The sequence below is a fragment of the Lactuca saligna genome, chromosome 3 (genome assembly GCF_052625555.1).
Source record: "Lactuca saligna cultivar CGN05327 chromosome 3, ASM5262555v1, whole genome shotgun sequence".
Classification (NCBI taxonomy): Eukaryota; Viridiplantae; Streptophyta; class Magnoliopsida; order Asterales; family Asteraceae; genus Lactuca; species Lactuca saligna.
This window is the reverse complement of record NC_136419.1, coordinates 208,145,164-208,165,287: the sequence shown is the minus strand read 5'-3', so window position 1 is coordinate 208,165,287 and position 20,124 is coordinate 208,145,164. Positions and strand designations below refer to the sequence as shown.

Here is a 20,124-nt window from a genome sequence, read left to right as displayed (position 1 = left end):
AGAATCGCGGGGCCACCCCGACTCCACTCGTCGAGTCTGAGGAACAACTCGACGAGTCCCAGTTATTCTTCAAGCTACTCGCCGAGTCTGCTCATCTGACTCGGCGAGTCCATGCCATGCAGCCGCTCAAACTGCTCCCTAAGGTCGGAACTGCTCTGACCATTCATAGGTCTGGCCTTTCCTAGACTGATCCATTATGTATGGTCCTCATTTCGGTGCTCATGCCACACCCCAAGACTTATAATTCACATGTTGACCTAAGGCATAAGGATTTCAATCCAAAACCTTCACCAATTCCCGAGATGCACAGACATGGGGATATTCTGGACCTCCAAGGGTCCTAATACAGGGTTACAATCGTTTGGGGAACAAGGGTAACATTCAATCTATCCATAAAAGGGTTCCATAAACCCTAATCCTCAAAATACATCACCATAGCAGAGTATACACGAATTCTTACCTGGATAATGTGTTCTCTGTGTCCCCAATCCTCAGAATGTGACCCCCTTGCTGTTCCTTAGCCAAGCCCTCTCTTCTTTGCACAACAACTCCTTCAAAATCACCAATGGCCTTTAATCTTGATCTAGATGCACACAATCGATTTAGAGTTCTTCTCAGAAGGCTAAAACGAACAATGACAGCCTATAAGTCCCCTTTATACGTCCCAAACCTAAACAGCTAGGGTTTTCGCTAAACAGCGCAGACTCGCCGAGTCCCTATCTGACTCGTCGAGTCCAGTCGCGAACCCGCGACCAGGTCTGCGATCCTACTCGGCGAGTCTGGCTCCAACTCGCCGAGTCCCCCTTTAAAACACCCCCCTAAAATATAATTTTAACAATACTTGAAATTCCGGGCTGTTACAAGGATCTTCAAGGTCCAGCGAGAAGAGAAAATTCTCGAAGTCTGAAGAAGGAACGCAATGGTGTGACAAGTGTAGAAAGAAGCACATCAGGAAATGCTCTAAATATACGACATGCTTTAAATGCGGGAAGACTGGTCATTACGCCAGCGAATGCACAACCAAAAGAGAAGTCTGCTTTTAGTGTGGAGAAGAAGGACACTTCAAACAAGACTGCCCAAAGAAAGAAGGGGATACAAAGCCAAATGTTCCACCAAAGCCAAAGGCGAGAGCATTTCAAATGATCCTTGACGAAGCAGATGACAATGCGAGGATTCAAGAGTGAAGGCTTGACATCCGAGGATCGAGTTATGGAGTAATCGTGTAGATAGTACCTCACGATGTAGCCCGTTAGAGGCATAGTCTAGGGTGAACTTGAACACCTATGTAACAGTTTCAAGAAATAATATAAAAACTTTGTTTTGTTATCCGATGTGTTAAGTTGTTGTATGGTTTTCTTGTATGGTGACTTGGAAAAACTGCGGGACAATACTTGGGATGAGTATGAGTAGGTGTGAATGGTAGTAGAGGCCTATACTACCGGAAGCACAGGACTCACACTTGGATCAGGGAAAGTCACAAGGTTACCAAGAAGCCAATAATTGATTTCGTTTTATTCAAGTATGTCGTTACCATTGTTTCGGTAATGACTAAGAAGATTGTTGTTATCCCGACCCTAGTGGTCATATCACATTGAGTCCGACTACGATAAGTAGGTTACGTGGTTCAGAGAACCAAGTTTGATGAAGTGTCCGACTTAAACCAAACAATGGAAATCAAAGCGATCAATAGAATTATCGCGCTCGTTGTTAAAGAAGTTGGTAGCTAGAAATGTTACATGTTAAGGTGTGATTATATCACATTAGGACGTGAAGGAAGGCATAGTCTGTTTTAGAATTTAACTCTGAGACCTGAGTCTAAAAGTGCAACACATGATGATAGATCATAATTTGGAGTCTAACCTGAGGTAGAGAGTAGGTGCACGATTAGGTACTGCTTACAGTCAATAAGTCTAAGAGATAGACTTGAAGGAATAAAGAAATTATAATTTTTACCTAGGATGAAGAGATGACGTATAGAGTCATTATACGAACCCTGTTTCGTTGATGATTCCGGGACGTAATCATCCTAAGGGGGAGATAATTGTAACGCCCGTAGATCCGGGCTAGTCAATTTAGAGGCAATAGGCGTCGAAAACGACTTTTCGACAAAAGATTATTTAGAATAAATAATATTAACCAAGTTGTGGAATATGTCTCAAGGTTTCCATACATATAAAGAATGCCGAAATCCGAGCTATAACGAAGAAGTTATGGCTCGCCGAAGTTTTACGGCAAAACCGGCACGGCACCGGGAGACGTAAATAGTGAATTTACGATAGAAGACTTTTTAGCCTTATCAATCTAAACAAAAGTCTTAGAATATGTTAAACTAAGAACATCGATAAAAAGAACGCCCAAATCTGACTTCGTATGAAGAAGTTATGATTTTTCTAAGATTCGGCTTAGCAGTGCACGACCCGAAACTCGAATTTTAGTTCGAGCGGTTTTTGGCTTACGCGACCTAAATGAGAGTTGAAGGTCTCATTAATAGGAACTCAACGGTAAAAATACAGACGAAAACGGAGTCCGGATGAAGGAGTTATGAACTCTTCGCGGTCATTTAACAGTCTAAACGCCTCCTACTGTTATATTTGAGATCGGTCAAGAATTAGCTGACGGAGTCTAAACAAAAGTTGTAGATCTTGATTTTACCTACGCGTGGATATAAAGAACGTCGAAAACGGAGCTGGTATGCGAAAGTTATGACTTTTCTAAGTTTGAAGGCTGATACGCGATAGGGGGTGACGTGGCACCACCGGAATTGGACACGTGGCACCACCAGAAGGCCACCACATGGACCAACTCGACGAGTCATGACTCAGACTCGATGAGTCCATCAGATTCCTCCCCTATAAATAGAGGTGCCGGGTTCCATTCATTCTCACACCTTCCAAACCTTCTTTCTGTCTCTAAACTCTCTCTCTAAGCCTCCCTAACCCCCTAAAGCCTAGGGTAACTCCCTAGCACGAGGCGGAAGCCCCGGAGCACTAGACGTCTCCGAGAAAAGAGCCTTTCGGCTCGGGAAACGCTGCTCCAGCGAAGCCCGGTTTTGCGAAAAACCCGTTGTAAGTGAGCTACGCCTACGCTAGTTTTAATATAGCTTCTAATTAATTATAGTAACATTATTAGGACCTGAAAATAATTCTTTGGGTTATTATTATGAGTTATATTGAGTGTTATTTAACGCTTATATAATAATAATAAGAGATAGACTATTAATTAGTCACGGTTATCGTTAGACTAAACCCTAGTGGTATTGATACTAGGTTTTATCGAAGGAAATTGTTTTGAGAGTATCGAAGCGTTGTCCGAGTGCTGAGTCACCACCTTTCAAGTGAGTGCCTAGTCCCTTTCATGAACATGATTTTAATACAAGTATTGATTGAAGTATTAATTATATGTTTATGTGCGAGTTAATTGATGTTGCTTGAAATTCGTGTTAAAGAACATACCTGATTATATTTGATAATTTAGGATAAAGAGTAGACCTAAATTAAATATGAGGAATATTGGGTAGTATATTCTTACGAGTACAAGTGAGTTAAACTCAGAGAATAGAAGTTAGTATATATCACTTATCCGGGAGTATGGCTAAGACATAGTTATTGTCCCTAGTCCGAGAATATGGATTAGGCATAATCATTCGTCGTTAATCCGAGAGTATGGATTAGCTATTGTCCCCAGTCCGAGAGTATGGATTAGGCATAATCATTCATCTTTAATCCGAGAGTATGGATTAGTCATTCGTCCCTAGTCCGAGAGTAAGGATTTGGTAAATTCGTTCATTTCTGATCCGGGAGTACGGAGTAGGTAAAACGACTAATCTTAGGTCCAAGAGTATGGATAGCCTCGTTGCGAGGATCGACGGGGTGGGATAAGAGTTGTTTATATATATATGGTGAAATTGTATATTTTGTGAGTTTTAAACGATATATATGGTATAACATTGTGGGATTGAAATCCCTATGTGCTCACCAGGTTTTCCAACCTGACCCACTCAGTTTATTTATATCACAGGTGTTGATATGAAGTGACATTACACTGAGAGATTTAAAGAGATGTAGACCACTAGTGCGAATAATTGTAAGTTCTGTTTATGCTTATGTTCCTGTATTAACGATGACATCCCAAACGTTTTAAAATGAAATAAATACATTTCTTCGAAAATGTTTTAATAACGTATTTACCATGTTTTTCTGGGAACAAATTCCGCAACCTTTTTATAAAATGAAGTACTCTTATTTTTATAAAGCATAAACAAAATCGGTCTTTTCTGGCCGTGATTTTGGGGATGTCACATATGACCCCATTTTGTATCTAAGGTTTTTATTGTATTTTTATTAGGGTGTTACTGATGATTATTTTGCAATGGCATTGAAAACTTGGTGATTACCATGCTAAAAAAGATAAACAGACCCAAGTGTTAAAACCTTGGATACTAAACCTTTTAAAGATGTATCATGTTGTTTATTTTTCTAATTATCGTAATGTTAATTGTTTGTACCTAATTGTATTTTAACGGGAGAAAACTGTGCTACCCCTGACAAAAATTCATGGTTCCTCTCATACACGAATGGTCATGTGGTTTGAGATTATCATCATGTTTGGTTCCTAACTTTATCTTTTCACTCGGAAGGCACCTAATGTATGTCTCAAATGCATATTTGGTCCGTATTAAACTTAAAATGACCTATTTACCGTCACCAGTTTTATTTTAATTAATGTATCATTTATTTTGTATTAATGTTAAAAGATATATTAAAAGATAAAGAGGGTTCAAGTCTCACATGCCACCTATCAATTCACATCTACCTAACTTCTATATCTTTCTCCCTCACTTTAGATTAAAGCAAATCAAGAACCCTAAATATGGACCATTATACACCACTACTGGAGATTACCGAAGGCCACCGTTGACTACTTTTATACCCATTGGAATGTTGGTGATCTTAAACGACGGCGACAAGAAGCTCTTCGTCCACTACAGTCACGCTGATAAAACTGCACCACCATCATCTAGAATGACAACGAAGAAGATGCCTTTGTGTTGGGGTGCAAAGTTATTCATGATTGACTTTGTAAATGTTTGACTATTGTAAAACCCACTTGCATGTGGAGTATTTGCCTTTTGACACATGAGAGATAGAGAGTGAGAGAGAAACATGCAAGCACCTCTATATAAGGTGGATTTGTCCACTTGTAGAGGTATGCTTGAGAGATGTAAAAGTTGAGTGTGTAAGTGTGTGTTATTTATGTAGTCTAGATCTAGATTCTTTTGTAACACCATACACAATCAATACATCTCTTGATCACCCAAATCACCATATTTAATTGTGTAAACTATAATTTCGAATGTCAAACCATGTTCTTTGTCACTACAATTGGTATCAGAGCGGGTCTTCAAGATCAAGGTGATTTTTGAAGAACGATTCACAGTTTGACAATTTTAGTCGCAATTTGAGCAATTTTTGGTGATTCTCTCTCTATGATCTCTCTTAATTCTTTTTGAATCGTACGTAACATTTTTTAATTTTGATTGATTTGTTTCGTTGAATCTAATCTGTTTTTACCCCATTGGTGATTCAACAATTTTTTTAAAGGTCAAGCCCAATTAATTCATTCAATTTTGTTATTCATGCCTAAATTCATATGGCCCAATCCGTTTGTTTAATGTGATTCTAAATTTTCTTTAAATCTGTTTGTTTGTTCGAAGCCCAAAATGATAGTGAAATTGATTTGAGCCCAAAATCATAATTCAGATACTATTCATGATTGTTTGAGCCCATAAAAGTTTTGAATATAGTTTTTATGAAGCCCAATTCATAATACAGGTTAATTGGCTCCAATCTTTCTTTTTGTTCTTATTTCTCGTGTGTATTTGATCTGTTTATTCTATCCACTCATTCGATTCAAGATTAATCTTCTATAGGATCTACATTCTTCATAAAACATCAAGAATAAACGGATTAGTGATTCATTTCATTTTTTTTTTTGTATTTTCAGATTTGTACATGTCGTATCTTCTGAATTCCATTCGACTTAAACTTTCAATCTCATTCTTGTTTTGTTTTTTTTTTTTTAATCAGAAGTCATTGTACGTCGATTATTGTTTTCATAATCGATTGGAATCTATTTGATGTTTTGATTTGTAACTGGAGTCTTGAAATTGCATCGATATCGTGAAAATTTCGACTGATAATTTTCTGTGAAGAGCTCGATGATGAACACTCAAGAACAATTGAAGAACGTATGAAGAACAAATATTGTTTCAAATTTTTTGTTTGATATGTAAATTGAGTTGAGAAAATGGTGTTTGGTGTTTGTGGGCAAATGAAGTCAGTGGTCAAACTAGGAGATGAAGTCAAAATTAGATTGTAGTTCAAGGTTTGATATTGATTTTTTTATTGATATCGATGTCGATGATTTTGATTCTGATTTCAATGGATCGACTGGATTTTGAAATTATGGAATCGATGAACTGAAAACTTGAACTAATGAAACGAAGTTTTTGAGGATTCGAAATGTGACAATCGGATTTCACTTTTGGAATACGACTTTTTGATTTGGAATCATTCATGTCGAGTTTTTTTTTTTTTTTTTGCAAAGGACTTAATTAACAAAGGCTAGTCTATGTAAAGTGAAAATGGTATTTGGGTTGAGTTACTAAAAGATTGAAGGATTGGATGTTGATGATGATGCTGATTTTGGTTGCAATCTTGGGTCAACTTGATGAAGAGGTGGCTAGTTTGGTATTTGAATGGGTTTTTGATTGGAACGAAGGGTGTTTGTTTGGAAAATATACGAAGGGTATAAATGAATTGAACGAAGGATTTGTTCGGATTGATATACGAATGGAGTATTTTGATTTATACGAAGGGGGTAATTTTTTTTTTGTTTTGAACTAAGGGTGTTTGATCAGGATCCATACGAAGGGGGTATATTGAGGATTTGTATGAATTCAAGAAGAAGGCCAATTTACGAAATCAGTCCCTACATTTTCGAACGAATATGCAAAGTTTCGTATGAATCAAAGCTTTGTGCACTTTATGAATCAAAGCTTCCTATGAATTTAAAGGAAATGGCAAACTTTCAAATTTGACCCATGAACCTTCGAATTTTTGTCACTTCCAAAATTAACTCAAGTTTCGTATGTTTGATACTTTTCACCCATATTCGAATTTTTTTTTGGAGCTTCGTATATTTTGGGGATTTTTCATATGAATTGAGAACAAGAGCAGAAGTTTCGAAAATAGTCCATGAGACTTTGATTTTTTGGCAGTTTGCACCCAAATTCGAAAAAGGACTGTTTTTGCTGAAAATTGAAGATTGTGCATTTCAGGCCCCTGCAGTTCGTGCAAATTGATGCTTTTTACCAAGATTTGGAAAAGAGGGAGAGTTTTGCATATTTTGTTGTTTTGGGCGCAACGGGTCACTGCAGAAATATGAAATGATCATTTCTATCAATTTTTGAGAAATTTTATCAAAGGCAATCCATGAACGATGCTAAAATTGATTGTTTTTTGGATTTTCCGGATTGAAGCACAAAGTTTATACCACATGTTAAGGGGGAGTTTTGACATGAAAAATTCCGAATAGAGCACATTTTTATTCCTTGGGAGTTTCATAATCAAATTTTGATTATAAAAAGGGGAAGAAGATTATATGGAAATTCGAACTTGAATTTTTTATATTACGCGGATTTGAAGACCGAAGTGATATTGAAGTTTTGAAGCCCATGAGATGATGCAATTGGAAGTTCGGAAGTAATGTATTTGAAATGGGTTTGGTTTTATTGCAGATTTTTGGGGTGTGTTTTTATGCGCAATTTTTGGGTGATTATTTGGAGTTAATCATTCGTTGCTGCTCGGATTGTATTGTCTCACATCCTAGAGCCCAAATTGAAGAATCATGGAAGAATTGAATATTGAAGTTCGTTTCAACATGATTCACCCTTGAGGCTTGAACCGCGTAGTTGCCCGACTTTGGAAGAATTGATGTGGGTCATTCATTCCTAACTTTGAGGGGGAGAATGTTGGGGGTGCAAAGTTATTCATGATTGACTTTGTAAATGTTTGACTTTTGTAAAACCCACTTGCATGTGAAGTATTTTCCTTTTGACACATGAGAGATAAAGTGTGAGAGAGAGACATGTAAACACCTTTATATAAGGTGGGTTTGTCTACTTGTAGAGGTGTGCTTGATAGATGTAAAATTTAGGTGTGTAAGTGTGTGTTATTTATGTAGTCTATATCTAGATCCTTTTTGTAACACCATATATAATCAATACATCTCTTGATCACCCAAATCACCATGTTCAATTGTGTAAACTATAATTTTGCATGCCAAACCATGTTCTTTGTCACTAAATTGTGATCCTTTGTTGTCACTTCCGACATCATCTTCATGAAGTATTTATGGCATCGAGAACCACAAAAACATGAAAGAGTGGTGTCACCAATGACCACCTTTCTTTCCTACTACTAGTTCTTGAATCTCCTTCCAAGGAACCATATCTATCAGGACAAATTGAACTCTTTATTTTGTCCAAGACCCACTTGTCCTTGTTTTAAATCTCCTTTCATGCCCCTCTTGTCGTATACTCTCATTTTTAGGTATTGTGGTTTGGGTTTCATATTTACAATAGTATGGTGGTGTGTGGAGAAGAAGATGTTTGTCATAGATTTCTAAAGATTACTGATGTTCTAGGTCTTGTGCCTATGTGTATGTATGTTTATATAATTCTTTGATTTCCTAAATGTATTTCCAAAGTTTAGTTATGGTGATAGTGGTCGGAGGTTGTTGGTGGTGGTGGCTACATGTGTTTTCCCGTTTAGTGAACATAAGTGCGGGAAGATGGGTGTGTGTAGTTTGGGTTTTTCTACTAAAATGTACCTATTTATTTAATTAATACATTTCATTAATATTTTTAAATTATTTAATAATGTAAATATTGAGTTTCTAGGTTACAAAACAATTAATTGAACAACAGAAAAATCATAAAATCTAATTTATGGGCACATGCAACCTAAATATCTATGTCTTTTTTGTTATTATCGCAAAAAACTTATGAAAAAAATAATATAAACTAAGTATAATTGAAATCAATGGACTAGAATACATACCTTTGTGTTATAATTGTATAAAACACTCTTGAATCCCCAGATCCACTCTAGAACGCTAGCACAAAAAATATGGCTACCTCTACTTGCTCGCACCTAAACCCTAAAAATCCTAGGGAACGAATTGGAGGAGGGAGGATAAAATTGATTTTCTTGCTTGTAAAGGAGTAAGGAGAATTTCTAGTAGGGCTATGGTCCCTATTTATAACTAGCAAGTATTTAGGATAAACTGTAATTTGCATATTAAAAGGTTCTGATTTAATCAGATATCCTTATCAGCTAAAGGAGGATTCCAAAACCCTTTTAGACCTCTCCCAAAACTGTCCACCATAGGAGGATTCTAGAATGCTATACTTGTTTAACAATTAAACAATTTCAATTCAACCGTTTTACCTTTAATTAAATCTAATGAATCCAAATAAATTTCCAATTAATTATGATTAATTATAAATTAATTCTAATCAACTTCTAATTAATTTATTAATTATATCATAAATTAATAAATCATTTCCCTTCTCTCCTAATATCATTCCTAGCTATTTCTAATTATGAGGACAACCTAAAATTGACTTTTCTTTTATTCATAAGATTATACCAATTTAGTTAAGACCTTAGACACATTGATCCAACAGTCTCCCAATTGGATAAGTCATCAACTAAAATTGCAAGTACAATCTCCAAATAACTAGCAAAGTTTGTTGTGTAAAGCCACTATCAGACTCTTATTCATATAAGATATTGGACCTAAGATAAGTTATCAACTAATCCTTTGTTATATAATATATCGTATAGGCATTAGACATGGATACAAATAAATCTCATAGACCAAGATTATATTACTCGAATTCCATATTATAATGACCTTTTAAGAGTACGAATTAAACAAATCAAGTTAGTCTAGGTTGGGCCAAACATTATAATCTGAAAATCAAATCACTAAGGGGTCCAAAGATATCGCTTTTCCTTTAAGGTAAAAGGAAGGAATAGACATTGACTACATACTTACGACCTTTACTCATCATGCCATACATGGAACTACATTTTATAACATGGAGTTACAGATGCGTTTACATAATACCAACACACAATAGACTTGCAAACTATAACTTTTATATCTTTGTTTGAGGAATAGATTATATTCGTGATATAATTACTCGTGATAGAAGCCATGAAGTAATGTCTAAGAATGGTTTTAACCAATACTTAAAATCCTTCTTCAAGCACTCATGAGTATAGCAACAATCTCTATGCCATGTCCAACCTCCATGGATAATCTACTAGTTCTCCATGACAATCTTGAATCATCATTTACTCCGAAAAGTATGAATGATTGTGACAATTTGAATAAATTAATACTCATGTAGTAAACATGCAAAATGAAACACAAGAATAAATAATTGAAGAAGGTAGTACACATACTCATAAATAAATCTATTTTATGTAATCACCAAAAGAAATTACAATTTATTTTGTTATATTGTTTCAAAGTATCAACTAATTACTAAAACTAACATCATCTCTTAATCCAATGCTCGAAGCATGCATGATGTGCTTGGCCTTGGTTGATGCCTTTGTAAAAGGATAAGCAAGATTATCCTTTGATGATAATTGATTCACCACGATGTCACCATATTCAACCCTATGTTAGACATAATGGCATTTTCTTAGAATGTGACTTGATCTCCCATGATCCTTTGGTTCATTAGTTAAAACTACCATATTTTCATTTTCACATAAAATTTCTATGGGTTCTTGGATTGATGGAACAAACTCTGAGATCACCAATAAAAATCTTCAGCCATGTCGCTTCCTTTTCTGCCTCTCTTGCTGCGATGTACTCTACCTCACAAGTACAATCAACCACCATTTTCTAATTGAAACTTTTCTAATTCACTAATCTACCATTTAACAGGAATACCCCGTCAAATTATGATCAACATTTATCGTTACTCGTTTGAAAGTGGTATCACTATAACCACTCACTCTTAACTAGTCTTTAGCACCAAGAACTAATGACATTTATTTTGTTCTCTGCAAATACTTAATAATATTCTTTACTATTGTCCAATGAGCTCTGCTAAGATTATACTAAAATTGATTTATGATGTTCAAAGCATAAGACACATCAGGACGAGTATATTTCATAACATATATGATCAATCATATAGCTGAAACATATGGGACTCGACTCATAGCATCTATCTCTTCATCACCACTGGGATCTTGAGTCATACTCGATTTAATAGTATGATGTATAGCAAAATCCACTTTTTTGGAATTCTCCATACTGAAACATATCAATATTTTATCCAAGTATTTTCTTCGGCTAAGGCCAACTATATGTTTATTTCTATCCCTTTAAATTCATATTCGAAGAATGTACGTCGCCTCTCTTAAATCCTACATAACGAAACATTTTCCATGCTAATACATTTCCTTGTGCAAAGTTGGAACATCATTTCCTATAAGGAGTATGTTATCCACTTGATGTTAGCTACTAGTGAGAAAGTTTCATCATATTCAACCCCTTGGGTTTGTATAAATATCTTTGTAACCAACCTAGCCTTGAATTTGTGTATATTCCTATCCATGTCGGTCTTCTTCTTGAAGATCCATTTATAACCCACCGTATTCTAACCGAGTACATGATCAATTAAGTTCTACACTTGGTTATCGTACATGGACTGAATCTTGTTATTTATTACCTTTTTTCATTTTGAAGCCTTAGGGCCTATTATTGTTTCCTTGTCACTAGGTAGTTCACCCAAATTTACTAGTGTTTTATCACTAATAAACATGTCATCATCCGAAGTTAAGTTGAATCCATAAACGTCTAGTGGCACACTAACTCTACTAGACAGATGAAGACATAACAAATTGCCAATGGGCATAACATGTGTTTCACCCTTATGTTGAGTGCTAGTGTTAACTATAGCTTTCTCATCGGTTGAATCTTGAATTTATTTAAGACCAGTTTTACTCCAATTGTCCTCTTTGAATATGAGTTCTCTCCCACAAAAGACTCCCCTTCGAGCTATAAAGACCATGTTCTCACTCGTTTATAGAAAAAGTATCCAAAGGACATTTATGGGTAACCAATGAATATAAACTTCCTAGCTCCAGCTTCTAGATTATCTTGGGTCTTGCCTAATGAGAGCCTTACAACCCCATAACTTGATATGTGCTAGTGATGGAGGTTTACCACTCTACATCTAATGAGGTTTTTTTTTGAAACTTTCTTGTTAGTAACAAGATTTAGGATATGGGCAGCTGACTCTAAGGCATACCTCTAAAACGACATTGGAAATCAACCTTGAATCATCATGGAATGAACCCATGTCTAACAAGGTTCGATTTATCCTCTCAGTTACACCGTTAAGTTGGGGTGTCCTAGGAGGGAACATATATGAATCTATTCCACATTCCATTAGATAGTCATTGAACTCAATACTAAGATATTCTCAACCTCTATCAGATTGGATCATTTTTATCTTCCTAGCCATTTAAGTCTCTACTTCATGCTTAAAGTCATTCATCCTTTCAAAAGTTTTTCGATTAATGTGTGATTAAGTATATATAACCATATGCAACAAGTTATAGAGTCACATCATTATCATTTATGTGTTGTTCAAATGGTAAGTCAATATGATCTGATCATAACAACTAGGAAAAAGATTGGAGAATGGTATCAATGGCTAACTCCTTGTCGAAATTCACATTTAGCTTCTCTAATGTTTCCACGTGTCTTTGAATTTTCTACACATAAACACACATGGATTCTCCTTCCTTCAGCTTACACGCCATGAGATATTTGATAACCTTGCATGGTTCTTGCCTAGCTTTCTACTGAAACATTTCACTAAGAGCTTGATTCATCTCATTTGGGGGCCAAAGTCCTCATAGGACTTTTGCAAATCTAGCATCATAGTAGCAATCATGATGCAAGCAACTTTTGTAGCATCATCGACATATATGGCATTAACAACAAATTGTTATGGATTAGGATTTTCCATGTCAATCTCAAGAGTAGGAATATCGAGAATGTAGTCTTTGTAGTCATACCTAATACCCATCTTCAACTTGTGCATCGAGTTCATCTAGTTTGGACCAGTGAGATTTTCTTTTGACAAAATCGACAAGAGAATGAAGCTTAAACTTGGAGAGTTAGGAGGAGCAGGAGGAAGATCACCATTTCTAGACATCTATTATAAGAGAGAAAGTTTTAGTTAGTTGATTTTAATACTTAATAGTTTAAACCATATGTAATATATAAGGCTAGGATCCATTTCAATTCGAAACACGAAGAGGGGTTCCATAATAAGTCTGCAATCTAATTTAGGTAGGTAAAACTCTTTACCAATTTCCATTACTTTGAAAATCCTAGATCTTTTGAGATTCATCTTCTCAATGACATGTTTAATCTAATATTATGCTCTTACTTTTATGACTGAGATAACGAGGATCACAAACAAGATTTGAATAACCATGCAAACTCGTGTGACACCCTCAATGTCCTTTATGACATCACATTGACTTTTCGGTTAACCACACACCTTCCATCAATAATCATAAAATTCGAGTTGTACCATTGTTTCAAATTTTTATTCCCAAATTATTATGCCGGTTAATCATGGATGCTCCATTAACAACACATAAATAAAAGATGCATGTTATCATGGATTAGCATACAATTTCACATTTTTCCTAATGTAACTAGAGTGAGATTTTTAAAGTATGTTCTAGTACCCTATGTTATACGTTAACGTGATTAATGTTATATACGAACCATTTCGGCTAACGACCATGCATTACACAAAGAGCGGTGGGTGAAAATGACACATTCAACGATCATTTTTATGTCATTTCTTTATACCTCTCTTATAGCATAGCTTCATGAATGAAGCTTAGACTTGGTTTGACTAACAAATTATTAATCGTTTACATATAATGTTATAAAATCTTATATATATATATATGTGTGTGTGTGTGTGTGTGTGTGTGTGTGTGTTATATTCAACTTGAAAGAATACAAAGTTTGAATCTAATTAATTGATTTAACTTTTAAATAATTAATATTCAAACAATTAACATTAATAATATTTTATGAATTTAAATTATCTTAATTAAACTATTAAATAAATAATACTATTTCCTTTTATATTTTCCTTGATTTTCGAATTAGGGTTCATCTAATTAAATAAATAAGTGTTAAGATTTAAGTGATTAAGATAAGAATTAATTATCAAGTAATTATCCTATAATAAAAAAGGCAAGCAAATTTCGAATCTGGCAGAACCCAAAAATACATCATGTTTGGAGATTAGAATGTTTTTTTTTTTCTAGTTTTGATTCCAGTTTCATATACACACATTGACACATATAATAGAAAGAATTATAGGCTATGTTACCACTAATGGGTTTCTCTAGGTTGTTGCAAGTCCTTTTCCATGTTTTTCTTAACTGATGTATGATCTAAAGGTACCTTTATCTATTTTATTCATGGTTGAACTTGAACTGAGAGACAAAATCATCAACCAAAGTCAAGAAGATATATAAGTGTTGAAAAAGAAAGTGATAGAAAAGGAGAAAGAGATATTAGATCTCAAGGAGAATATTAAAGAAAAAGATGTTTAGATGAAAAACTTTTCATCTATAGTTGTTCAAATAGAAGATGTACCTAAATAGTGTTCATCACCAATAAACCTTTTTTTAACCCTGATGAACATCATAACAACTCTTGTACTGACAAGCCTCATACTGCTAAGTCAGCTTGCCCTGACAAGGTTTTTCACGCTGACAAATCAGTTCATACTTATCAGTTTGTTTAAGCTGACAAGACTTTTTGCACTATCAAGATATCTTAAGCTATGAAGACTTCTTGTCACCCCATCAAGACTCAAGCTCTAGCACCAACCCCAAACATCAAAAGATATCATGTTGGTAAGCTTCCTGATTTATGTTCTTATTTAAATAACTCTTTTTACAGGGAAAAGCACATAAGTAAAAGGAAGCAAAAACACACAAAGACAAAGAAGGTGTGGATTCTAAAGAAATCAATTTATGAACTCATAAAGATGAAGAAAGTATGGTTACCTAATAGATCATCTTCACAACCTGAAACAAAGCCATGTAGGGAAGTCCGACGAAAGAAGTGGAATCAAAAGTGTCTTGGAAGGTTTGTTGAAGAAACTTAGAAAAATAAAAAGGGAGTTCATAATCATGGAGCTGACATTTCTTCATTTAATCAAAGGTTTTATAAAGAAGGAAGGCATGTCTCTAAACCCAATCTAAAATGGGTTCCTAAAGCTATTTGTTAATTTCTATGAATATGAGAGATTCTGAACTTTTGAAAGTCCATCTTAGTTGTTTGTCTCACTAAAGAAAGGTGTGAGGAAAACTGTTGTTGTAAATCTTTTTAAGTTTCATTGTTTTAATTCATTTTAGTTAAATTTTATTAAAAAAGGATGTAAAAGGTGTATCAATGTTATTGTGTAATGGACTCACATGGGTTGGCTTGGAGTTATACAGGTATTAGCATGATAAAACATAAAAAATTCATTCCTCTTGATATGTTATCCCAAGAAAATAGAGTAAATGCATATCAATGGCATAATGGTCTTGTCTTCAGTCTCGTTCGTGGATGCTACAAACAAAAGCAAGAAAAGTCATTGTTAAAGGGCTATCAAGTCTGCAAGGGAAGGGTGAATGATTTTGTGACCAGTAACTGAAATACATATTAAATGCAATGGTTAAAGTCTACATGTCTTTCTAAGGCTGCAAGTGTATAGATGATGGTTTGATGTGGTACAATGAATATAAAGAGTGTTTTTCTTCCAGCTTCTGCACTTCCTTTGAAATGTTTAGCATGAATGTAAGTCGCTGAATTTCTCATGTTGTTCAGCATGATTTCTGTCTAGAGTATGATTGTTCTCACTGATAGAATCTTCTGGTTGGTATTTATTGTCATAAGAAAATGTAGTCACATGGAAGCATGGAAGTTTTATTCGCTTTACGGAATATGAATGCATCCCGTGAGTCAACTACAAGAAAGAGAAATATTGTATTTCCTTTACAGAAATGGTCATTACAAGTTTCTATATAGGTTATGGAACTGTTCAATCAGATGCGTGGACGGATCGAAAGCTTCATTTGTAAAGTAAATCTAAAGAAGCATTATTAGATGTCGTTGTTAAGAAGAACATAAATAGCTTAGGGTTGGCCTTATCTTAGTTCACTACAAGAAAAGTACTCATTAGTGACTAATTTTTAGTGATGACCTAAAATTTGGTTACTAAAAGCAACTTTTAGTCACTAAAAATTATGTTGTCACTGAATTTTGTTAATCCTACAAATTTAATGACCAATTGTATGTGGTGGTCACTAAATTGTGAAAAAACTAAAGTATTTTTGTTTCTTATCATAACAACTACTTAGTTATTAAAAATAATAATCACTATGTTAACTATATAATGATTAAAAATAATGGTCACCGTGTTAGAATCTTAGTACCAAAAAGTGGTCACTCTATTGGAGGTTTAGTGACAAAAAATAGTGATCACTGACTACTCTAAGTCAAAACTACACGCTGACTCTTTCGTTATTGAAAACTACTTAAATGCGAAAAAACAATTAGTGACCCCTCAACAGTGGGCACCGATGGATTACAAGTAAAAAAACAATTATTAACCATAAAATAATGGTCACTAACTAATAAAACACACACACACACACACACACACACATATATATATATATATATATATATATATAATTTTCAATTAATAAAAAATTAAAATATTTTTAATTAATACTTATTTATTTGAAAATGACTACAACTTTATTTTTGTTTTACACATAATTTCTATTTAATATTTGGAAAAAATGAAAGAAGGAGAAAAAGTTTTGGTTTGTATTTATATTTTGACTAAATAAGTACACTATAGTTGACTAATTTTGACTAAAGTTGACTAATTTTAACCAAATTAATCATCCAAATATTTCTTTTGTGAAAACAATATTAATTGGTTTATTCTTATAAATAAGGTCGACAACTTTTGACTAAAGATACAAGCATCAACAAAGAGAACTTTGCCGTAAATCAACTCTAACCCATCACTTTCGCCTTAAATTGACAGAGCAACATTCTCCCGTTTGACACTATCGCCGTCGGACCATCGTGTCCAGACCAACATCGCCAGTCAATCGCTGCCACTTTATTATCGTCGGTCAATCGTCGCTCTACACCCTCCCATTGACGCACCTCTGTTCTCCACTTGAAGTCAAACATGTACGAGTGCGTTGCTTCACATCTTGCATCAACGTCTGTTGGGACTCTACTCCGTTTACTTTAGCAATATGCACCTTTCTTATGCTTTGACAATTGTTGTCGATTAGGTTTATTAGTAATATAGGCATTCAATAATTTAACTCAGTAGATAGTCAACTATGATGTAGACGATTGAATCGTGATATAGTTCTATGCTAATACTATAATATGTTTGTCAATTCCAAATCTACATACAACCTTAATTATGTATACGCAATTAATAAAAGCTACACTATTGAGTTTAGGCTCAGAATTGATACCGGAATAAGGATCATAATGGGATTGATATAATATAATGTTTTTTTATAGTGGATCATATTGTGTTATGGTAGTGAATCCTTAGAGGTGTGTGACATGATGTGATCTCCATTGTTAATTACGTTATACAACTAAATCTTATAGTTTCCCTAGTAAAACTCTTGAGGTGAGAGTCTCAACACAAGCTACATGCCTAGTTGCCTACTTCAAAAGAAGTTGCTCCAGTCCATGGTGTCATATGTAAGCTCTATACTTCTATCTCATTGATAAGCTATGACTTCATATTTCGTTTCCACAATTTAAATTTCAAGAAAGTATAAAATTCTTATTTTCATGTTGTTTTTTTTTTTTTTTTTGCATGAAAAGGCTTGGTAAGATCCCTAATTTATGCAACATTGCATCAAATAAGTTCAAGATTGTGTAAAGTGTGGGGAATCCTTTATAGTTTTCCTGAGGTTAGAGTCACTTACTTTCTTCTTTTTAATTAATAATTTTCAGTTTTATTATTATTTTACTGGGATAAAAAAAACTTGATTGTGACAGGTTCAAACACATCCTATTGTTAGCTCTTTGGCCATTAGTTGGAGTATCATTGAGGTAAAAAAATATTTGAGCTTGAAGAAATGGAAGGAAAAAATAAATGATTTCAGTATTTTATAAAAACATATTATTTATGGTGTTGGTAATTAGATTATTAGACACTCTTTCTTTGGGACAAAAGAGACATTTGGTTCTACTCCATATTGGCTTTTATGGCTCAGGTTTGACCTGCATTCGTTGGTCAACTAGGTTCAAGAATTTATTTCTCATTATTATTTTTCTACTCTCTTTTATAAAAATTGTAACTTTTGGTTGTGTGAGTATAGGTATAGCAGATTTCTTGTGTGATATCCAATTAGCATCTCAAGTGAAATTGCTATGATCTATAATGCATTGCCTTATATGAAGGTAACAAGCCTCCATTCCTACTACCATATAAAATAACCATTTTACCGTTTTCTTTTCATTGACTTTTTGTATTAAGTAAAAAAGAGATACATATATAGATAGCTTACCAGATTTTTTCCCATTAAGTCATGTATGGGTATCCAGGACTAGAATAAATTGTCAGAATCCGAGTAAATGACTATTTTACCCTTTATTTAGAAATGATGCTTGTTACCAAAGAAGTAGTATCTAACTCTTGCTTGAGTAAATGGTCATTTTACCCTTCTCTTTGGTCAATGATCATTTTACCCTTCTGTTTAGAAACAATGCTTGCTAACAAGGAAATAATATCTTACTTTTGTTAGATTAAATGAGCGTTTTACCCTTCCATTTAGAAACAATGCTTACTCATAAAATAAATAGTATCTTACTCTTGTTTGAGCAAATGACCATTTTACCCTTCTATTTAGAAATAATGCTTACCAACAAAAGAAACAGTATGTTACTCTCCTTTGATTACATGACCATTTTACCCTTCTATTTAGTGAATGACCATTTCACCATTCTAGTTGGTAAAAGACCATTTTATCCTTGTATTTTACCGGAGTTTGAAAAGTATTCTATAAGGATGCCCAACAAATGGAACTTTTCATTTGATTACTTCTATTTTTCTTTTGTGGTGTTAGCAGCTCTATAATTCCTTGTATAATTTAGGTGGGAAATCATCTATTCTTTTATGAAGATTTATTTGGTTATTGTTGTTGTATTGTAAACCTTTATAGCATTTTCCTTTTCTTTTGTCATATTGGATATTGTTATATTTCATTTTAAAAATGATATTTAATATTTCAATAATTTTTTAATTATTGACCCTTTTTTGTCTAAAAGGCTAAATCAGTGACGACCTATTATAGTCACTAAGGAGGTAAACCAATGACCACTTTCTATGGTCACTAATCGGATAAAACAGTGACAACTTTTATTGGTCACTAAACAGATAAAATATTGACGAATTTCATTGATTATTAGCAACATTTAGTGACGAAGCGGGTCGTCACAGATTTAGTGACGAGTATATTTTAGTCACTGTTTAGTGACCATGTTTATATTTGGTCACTAAACGGTTTTGTGACGGACCTATCGTGACGAAAAGTGATGACTCATTTTAATGTTAGTGACCATTTCATTTTTGTCACTAATTGGCCTTTTTGTAGTGGTGGACTATATTAAATCAGAGAAAAGATATAGGGAAGGGAGCTGAAAGTTTCGTACATCTTCATGTGATGTCTTGCATTATCAAGAAATATATGAACTCTGGACAAAAGTTATGTAATTGTGTTGTCAGGTTTCTTAAAGAAAAGGCTATTAAAGGGTATTTTGTTAGTTTAGCTCTAGAAAAGAAACAAGTGGCATATTTTTGGGATTGTGGTCAGTATATAGGCTCATGAATTATAATCTCTCAAGAAAATGAATATTGTCAATGAAGAGAAAGTT

General features: G+C 34.2%; 1 pseudogene; it reads left to right on the top strand.

The window, feature by feature from the left end:
- The first annotated feature begins 6,692 nt into the window (after positions 1 to 6,692).
- LOC145036343 (very-long-chain (3R)-3-hydroxyacyl-CoA dehydratase PASTICCINO 2A-like) lies at positions 6,693 to 19,327 on the top strand (annotated as a pseudogene).
- The last annotated feature ends 797 nt before the right edge of the window (positions 19,328 to 20,124 follow it).